We start from the raw sequence: 8,538 nt of genomic DNA, 5'->3' as shown, positions 1-8,538 counted from the left end.
TGACGTGTCTCTACCCTGGCTGACTGGGTTGCTGTGCCTGACACATAAGTGTTTTGTAGACCTGAGTTTTGGGCAGCATGAGTGCAAATGTCAGGACTCCCCAGAAAGTGTCAGGCTTGAATAGAGTCAGGAAACTCATGTTGGGGGTATAAAATAGTTAACAGAAGAGCAGCCAGGGAATGAAAGGACAAGAAAGGAGATACAAAGTCTGGTGTGAAAATGCATGCCTGCATCCCAACACCTGATAGGCTGAGGCAGGGAGGGGAATGGTGAGTTTGAGGCCAGAGCCTGGGCTACACAGTGAGAAGGTGGCTTGAACTCAACCCTGTCTTAAAAGGAGAAAGGAAGGACAGAGAGAGGAAGGAAAAGGGAAGGGAAGGAAAAGGAAAGGAAGGGACGGGGAGGGGAGGGGAGGGAAGGGAAGATCATAGGGAGAGGAAGACAGAGAGGAAGGGATGGGAGGGGGAATGGATGTGAAGAGGGAAGGGAAGGGAGAGGAAAAGGGAAGGGGAAAGAAGAAGGGAAAGGGGGAAGGAAGTAAATGGGGAAGGGAAGAGGGAGAGGGAGATGAAGGGAAGGAAGGAAAGGAAGGGAGGAGAGAGGGAAAGGGAAGTGAAAGGGGAGGGGAAGGGAAAGAGAGGGAAGTAGAGGGGAAGGAAATGAGAGGGGAAGAGAAGAGGAAGAGGAGGGAAAGGGAGAGGGGAAGGGAGGGGAGGGGTATGGGAAGTAGAGGGAAGAAGACGGGAAGGGAGAAGTGAAGCAATAAAGATGCAGGGAGGGCAGGAAGAAAGGCAGATGTGTCAAGTAAATCAAAGTGTCCTGTTTCTGTGGTCTATGAAGGCAGAGAATCTAGAAAAGAATCCACTGTGGAAGGAAACAGAGGCCAGCCTTTGCCCTGACTTGGCTCTGGATGCTGGTGATTGCTGTGTGTCAGCTAAACCTTGAACCAACATCCTAAAAACTCAGCAACAGACATCCCCATCTGAGACCCATGTGGATTACTCTTTCCCCTCAAGACAGAAGCCTCATACACTACCGAGTTACCTTGGCTTTCTGTGGCTGGTATAACAACTGACAACCAATGGCTTAAAGCAAAACACATTTATTATCATACAGTTTTGGGGCTCAGAAGTCCAAGACATGACCCACTGGACTAAGCCCAAGGATCTGACAGAGTTGGGTTCCTGCTGGTACCTGGCATGCTGGAGTGAGTGGACTCTTTCCTTGGTTGTCCAGCATCTGGAGCCTGGCTTCACCCCTTCTCCATCGTTAAAGCAAGTCTTTCCCATGCCTCCATGTGACTACTTCTTCCTTCTCTCTTCCATTTTAAAGACTTTCAATACATGTTGGGCACAGCCAGAAAACTCAGGGAAATATTCCCATTTTTAAATCAGCTTATTAGCAACCCAATATGTTTTTTTCCCATAGATGTCCAAATTCACAGGCACTAGGGGTTAGTAGTGGACAATGACTTTACCTTATTCATGCTCATCATAGATGTCTTAGTTAGGGTTTCACTGCTATGAAGAGACACCATGAGCATGGCAACTCTTAGAAAGGAAAGCATTTCATTGGGACTGGCTTACAGGTTCAGAGATTCAGTCCATTGACATCATGGCAGGAAGCATGTCAACACACAGGAAGACACAGTGCTGGAGAAGCAGCCAAGAGTTTTATATCTGGATTGGTAGCCATCAGGAAAAGAGAGAGTGACACTGGGCCTGGCTTGAGCATTTGAAACCACAAAGTCCACCCTCAGTGTCACATTTCCTCCAACAAGGTCATACTCACTCTGACAACGCTATACCTCCTAATAGTGCCACTCCATATGAGCCTGTTGGGATCATTTTCATTCAGACCATCATAGAGAGTTTCACTATTCCTCAATAACAGGGACTGGGCTCCCAAAGAAATGGCTGAGCCAGATGGTGAAGAGAGAGGAGAGGGTTCCCAGCAGTGGATACCAGAGGTGTTTCCGGTAAAGAGAGCCTGACAAGGGGACTCACCACCTCACAAGGAAAGAGGTATCTCAGAAAGTGACACCACGTGGTTCAGTGGGTAAAGGCACTTGCCACCAAAGCCTGACAACCCAGAATGCACAGAAAGTGAGAGTACAGGTGAGTGTTGTAACCTCCCCATCCGTATGGTGAGATGGGAGGTGCACACAGGAGAATGATCCAGAAGCTCCTGGGCGAGCAGCTGCTCCATGGTCAGTAGGTGCCTTTTATCAAACAGTGGCTAAGGATCAGAGCACCTGTGTATGCCCTTCCCAATCCCACCCTCTTGTCCTTCCCCACTCCCCTGCCTCCCTTCCCTCCCCATAAGCAAGTTTGCCCCACAAAGTGACTAGTTGGCTAAGAGCTCCCCTTCTCCGTGGACAGACATCTACAAGCCCATGGATACCCCACTCCCACCAATGCTTATTGGCATTTGCACTGTCTCCTAAACTCTCTATCATTCTGACGTTGCTACAGATCACTCAAGTGTCCTGTCCAGGGGGGCCCTGATGCCTCTTACTCTCCCTGGTCTTCTATATGAGTTCTGGGTTTGTTTTTGCTCTATCAACCAGGCTGACATCAAACTTCCAATATTCTTAGCCTTGTCCTCTGATGGCTGGAATAACTGACTGTCTCAATAACTCTTCCATGTATTTGGCTTCATATAAAGCTACCTTCCCCTCCAGGTGGGGAGCCGCGGGGTTATTCACCTGGACCAGTTCCCCACAGGATCTCACAATCCCACTGAGACCAAGAAACAGTCTTATTCCTTCTCACCTGATACACCATAAGCCTCAGCACCTAGACCAGATAGGCTATAAGTATTATCTCATAGAGGGGCTGCATACAAAATTCAGTGGGCAGAGAGCTTACCTAACATGCAAAAAGCCTTGGGTTTAGTTCTGCATCACCTTTGGCTACACAGAACATTTGAGACCAGCCTGAGCTACATAGACCATCTGACAAACAAATGACCTAACAATGCATTCATTCGTAAATTCATCCCTCTCGTAGTGACTTGGCTCTAGACCCTCACTGTGGTCCCCTTGGGGGAAGAAGCTGCTAGTGAGAAACCACCACACTCTGAGGAGGAGGGCCAGTCCATCAAGTTAAGTCCTTTTGGCCCAAGTATCTCCTGTGAATGCCTCACAATGTGAGGAGAGGCTGCCACCAGCCCCTTCCAAGCCTCCTGCTCTTGCAGGGCCAAAGGATGTCTTTCAGGATCTTCCCTCTGAATGTCAGGCCAGTTGCACATCCCAGGACAGCAGGCTGCTGGGAGCTCCTATGCAGTGGGGACACACACACATGCACATGCACACGCACACACACTGTCAGCCAGAGCTGCGACTTCCCAAAACAGGAAGCAGCACCCTTTCTAATAGATGTGAAGTCACTAACAGGATGAATGCCAAGCTAGGGGTTCGTGTCACTTGTCTTGCTTCAAGTTCCCCCAAAGGCGTCCTAAAAAGAAGCTATGGAAGAACTGAAGGCTGTGCACTGGCCACTTGGAATATTATCACAGAAAGGGGACAATAGTGAAAGGTTGTACACTACCAGAGCAGGCAGCAGCTTGCAGGGCCATGTAGCTGGATCTCCCTCTCTCTGGAGCTGGCAGAGCAGGGAGCTGAGATATTCACTCTCACCTAAAGCCAGGGAGTGGGGAATACAGAGGACCCTGAGAAGAGAGAGGGCTACCGGTGCTAGGGGTGGCAAGGTGAGCTCACAAGGGACTTCAGATAGCTGGGCATAAAGGTCACTGTAACCAAGCAGATGCTGTGTATTACAATGGTCAGTCTATCGAGGTACTTCAATGAAATAGTAAAAATCACAGACTCCTGTGTACAAATGAGACAGTAGTTCAGAGATGTTAAGCAAATTGTACAAACTTACACAGCTCATTGTAATGTAAACTTATGTAACCATTATAGAAGTCAATATGGAAGTTTCTGGGGGAAAAAATCAAAAATTTGTGTTGTGTGAAAGGGGAGTAGATACTGAGCACACTCCTTCAGGAGGATGGATGAGGCCCTTAGGCCTAATAACATGCACCAGTAAGGCATTGCCATTGACTTTGTGGTGTTTAACCACTGCCTTTTGGAAGGTGAGAAGCAACCCCTGCAAGTTGTCCTGACTGTCACAGGTGCTGTGGCCAGTCCCTTCTCCCATCTTAAATAAACACATGTTTTTAAAAAGCTAAAAATAGAACTATCACATGACCCAGCTTTGCCACTAGGTAAACACACACAACAACACACAAGGAACCTGCTCATTCATGTTCATCACTGCCCTACTCAAGAAACAGAGCCAACCTAGGTGTGCATCACCAGATGGCTAGATAAAGATAATGTGGCCCATACGCACGGTGGAATTTTATCCAGCTGTGAATAAAAATGAAATCATGACATTCTCAGGGAAATGGATGGAACCAGAGATTGAAATAAGCAAGACTTGGAGAGACGAACGTTACATCATGTTCTTTCACCTAAGGAATCTAGATTTGAAATTGTATATGTGTGCCTGTGCCTGTGCGTGTGTGTGTGTGTGTGTGTGTGTGTGTGCGCGTGTGTGTGTGTGTGTGCCTCTGTGTGTGTGTGTGTGTGTGTGTGTGTGTGTGTGTGCACGCGCGAGCAGCCATGCAGCTAGTAAATGTTCAGAGCTGGGTTAGGAACCCAGGATTGTCTAACTATCGCTTGTTCTTTAACCTCCATTCTATCCTGATTCCAGATGTGGAGACAGGGGACAGGTGCCTCTGACATGGTATTTGAAGGGACCCCTGGTTGGTCATTATCACCAGTGCTTTATAGACAGTGTAACACAGACTGGAAACAGTGACTCCTTGTCGGAGACAAGAGAACCAAAGATGGACAGTTACACATAGTTTTTGGAAGTCACTAGTGTGTCACCATGCAGAGGGCAATGTTTGGGAGCGCAACACTGCAGGTCAAGTTGTGAGAGGCTGGAACATTAGGAATGGCAGCTCAAGTCTGCAGCCAGCGAGTCTGCTGCTGTAAACCTTGGCTCTGATGGGTTACCATCAAACCTCTAACCACAAAGTGGGAGATACATTGTAAAGAGCTGAAAAGATAAAAATCAGCTGAACATTGACAGTTCAGACTTCATAGAGGTCCAAACTGCCAGCGTGCAACAGTGCCCTCTGCAGGCTACTTGAGGAACATGATTTGGGGAGGGGCGGCTCAGCAGAAAAGCCCCAGAAACACAATCATCCCGTGAACAAATACGCTGCTGAAAAGAACACATCTTCTCAAAACAGGAAACTTGAATGGCCCATCACTACGGAAAATGTGTTCAGCATCCTCAGCCGTCAGCATCCTCAGCCATTAGGAAAATAATCACTGAAAGTGTCTCGAGAATCCTTACTGCCCCAATCAGAGTGACTTTCATCAACAAAATGTGGTGTGAGTTTAAACTTGTACAGGAACTACAGAAACCAGTATCGAGATTTGTAAAAATAAAATATAGATAAACAAGAAAGCGGAGCAGGAAGCCTGTGCTCCAGCTGGAAGGTGAGACTCTTCTTTGCCTACAAGACAGAACCCCAGGAAGCCTTGATAGAGTCATCTGTCTGGGACACCAAGAATGAAAATCAATTCCTCCAAACCGTCAGGATGTCCAGCCCAGAGGACACTTCCCCTCCTCCTACCTTAACCAGGGACGCCCTAGTCCCAGCCCCTTTGTTTTATAAACTGCTTTAATGAATGATGTTCAGGTGGAGAGAAAGGGTCCCAACATCATCTGGCTGTCACCTACTCTGTCCCCTTGGTACTGTCTAGAGTCAGAACAGGATGTCTTCAAGCCCTGTCCTTCAAAATAAAATCCATGGGCCATTGGAGATGACTCAAGGCTTCTGACCTGGTCAGCATGAGAACTATGCAAATTAGACAGAGGTGCCTTCTTCAATTCCTTGCCTGCCATCTACTGGGAGCTAGTAAGCACTGCAGGTATCTCAGATAGACACAATGAGGTTAAGGGTGGGAAGCTGGGATTCTGCCTATGGTGTTTTGTACACCGCAGTAGCCCATTCCAAGCCTCTCCACCACGTTAGCTGCACCCACCTCACCAGTGTCTTCCATTAGGTCCCTCCTCCCCTCCAACACAATTTCTTGCCTGAACTACTACAGGAGTCTCAAGCTTGCTTCTCCTCTTCAATACAAGCTCAAACTTGCCACAGATCTTCCTAGAAAGCTAATTTGATGATTTTTCCCTTCTCAGAGACTCCTCACTGGTTTCCAAGATCCTCTGAATATGGCCCTGCCTGACCACCTACAGTTTTTCTCCTAAGACATCCTGGTATATATAGGTTCCCCCACCACACCCCCTCTTTCTCACCTAGACAGACCATAGACCAGCCTCATGTCCAGCCTACTCTGAATAATCTATCCTGTTCTGTCTCAGACAGCATGAAATACAAATGTCTTGTCTGGTGAAAGTAACACCCTCCAAGGTGGGGGCCTTCAGAATGCTCTAAAAAGAAAGTGTGGAGACAGAGGTGTGTCTAGAACTCAAGACAACCAGTGAGTCCAAACACACAGGAGACAGGCCCAGGGTGATCTTCTCACTCTAAGTCTTAGAGGAACCACCCACTGATACCTTGATATTCAGTATCTGGACTTCAGAAGTGACAGGTGACATTCTTGTACCAACTTAAATGCGCCCTCAGGTGCCCAGATGTTTGGTGGACATTATCCCTGGCATTCATCTAAGGGCATTTTGGATGGGTTGACATTTAAATCTGCCAACTGAACATAGCACATTGTCTTCCTCCTGTGGGTGGGTCTCAGCCAGTCAGCTGAAGGTCTGACTAAAGTAAGCAAGTCCACCTCCCTCCCTCCCGCCTGCCTGCCTGCCTCAGGCTTGGGGCATAGAACTTATACTCCAGCTGTCCTGACTCCCAGACCTTGGATTACACAGCACCTCTCCTGGTTCCCAGACCTTCAGTCTTGGAGCAGATCTACACCCCTGGCTCCCCTGGGTCTCAAGCTCACCTCCTTCATCATAAGGAGAGGCCTTGAAAATCACCAAGGCAATTCTCCCTTCTTGGGTGATAGAAAAAGGGGGGGGCTAAAGAGAGGGAAAACTCAAGATGGATGCTCAGAAAAGAGGCGTGGCCATGTCAATCTCTGCCTCTGACTGTCTGCATGCTGGCCTATGGGAAACCTTTGTAAAGGACATCTCCAACCCTGCAGCCCAGAACCCAGCTGGACACAAATGGCGGTAGAGCACGCAAAGCTCCTGACTCTGCAGTTCTGGTACCTGTGTCCTTATGATGACGGTGGGAAGATGTCTAAGTCTATATTCTTTTATTTTTTCTAATAAACAGGAATGCATCTGTGGAGAGCAACATTCACTGACAGGCTGAGCAGCTGTAGAATTGCATTTACAGCCATCTGCAGAAAGAGGGAGCTAGAGGATTCCATCCATCACCAAGCTTCAACTACCCAAACTTCCACTTTCTTGGTGATGGTGCACACTTTTAATCTCAGCAGGCAGGAGACAGAGGCAAGCCTCCGAGTTCAAGGCTGGCCTGGTCTACAGATCGAGTTACAGGATAGCCAAGGCTACACAGAGAAACACTGTCTTGAAAAACAAAAACAAACCTCTGCCTTCCCTACCTAGGGTCTGGATGCCTCATTAGCTACACCAGAAGGGGCTAGTAGGCCTGTAGTCATGACCCCAGCCAGATAGACTCTGTGTCTCCCTTCCCCTTCGGGGGGGCTGGAGAGCTGACTGACAGCAACCTGTCTGGGGAAGCTTCAAGCCAGAGACTCATAAAAAATGAGAGTGAGGGACTAGAGAAGTTAAGAGCTTTGCTGCTCTTGTTTCCAGCCAGTGAGCTTGATCTGGATTCAGTTCCCAGAACCCACATGGCAGCTAACCACCATCTGTAACTCCAGCTCCAGGATATCCAATGCTCACTTCTGGCCTCTGTGAGTACCAGGCACAAAGAAGTACACAGACATACACATAGGCTAACATCTAGACACATACAATAGAAGTAAATCTTAGAAAGAGAGGGGGGAGAAGGAAGGAGAGAACAGGAATGATGGTTTTACAAGAAGAAGAAATTAATACAAAATAAAGTTTAAAAGGAGAGCGTGAGAGATGGCTCAGCTGCCAAGAACATGTGCAGCTCTTGCTGAGAACCCAAGTTTGGTTCCCAGCACCCATGTCAAGCAGCTCACAACTGCCCATAACTCCAGCTCCAGGGAGTCTGTCACTTTAGCTCCAGGGAGTCTGATATTTCTGGCTTCCAAGGGTACCTGCATTCATGTGCACATACTTCCACACAGACACATAATTAAAAATAAAATAAATTTTTAAAAAGAAGTTCAGGCCATTGAGATAGCTCAGTAAGAAAAGACCCTTGACACCAATTCTGACAACCTGAGTTCGATCCCCAGGCCCCACATGGTAGAAGGAGAGAACAGACTGACAAGTTGTCCTCTGGCCTCCACACACTAGCAATGACAGCATCTAAAACCTGAGCAGAAATGCTGTTATCTAAAAAAAAAAAAAAAAAAAA

At 47.7% G+C, this 8,538-nt stretch overlaps 1 non-coding gene across 1 annotated transcript; it reads left to right on the top strand.

Moving 5' to 3' along the window:
* The first annotated feature begins 3,966 nt into the window (after positions 1-3,966).
* On the top strand, positions 3,967-4,093 carry LOC114638733. Its single transcript, XR_003713912.1, has one exon. It is a non-coding gene; the product is annotated as a U6atac minor spliceosomal RNA (small nuclear RNA).
* The last annotated feature ends 4,445 nt before the right edge of the window (positions 4,094-8,538 follow it).

Source organism: Grammomys surdaster, unplaced genomic scaffold (assembly GCF_004785775.1).
Source record: "Grammomys surdaster isolate TR1022 unplaced genomic scaffold, NIH_TR_1.0 125621, whole genome shotgun sequence".
NCBI lineage: Eukaryota > Metazoa > Chordata > Mammalia > Rodentia > Muridae > Grammomys > Grammomys surdaster.
This window is presented reverse-complemented; position numbering and strand designations above follow the sequence as displayed.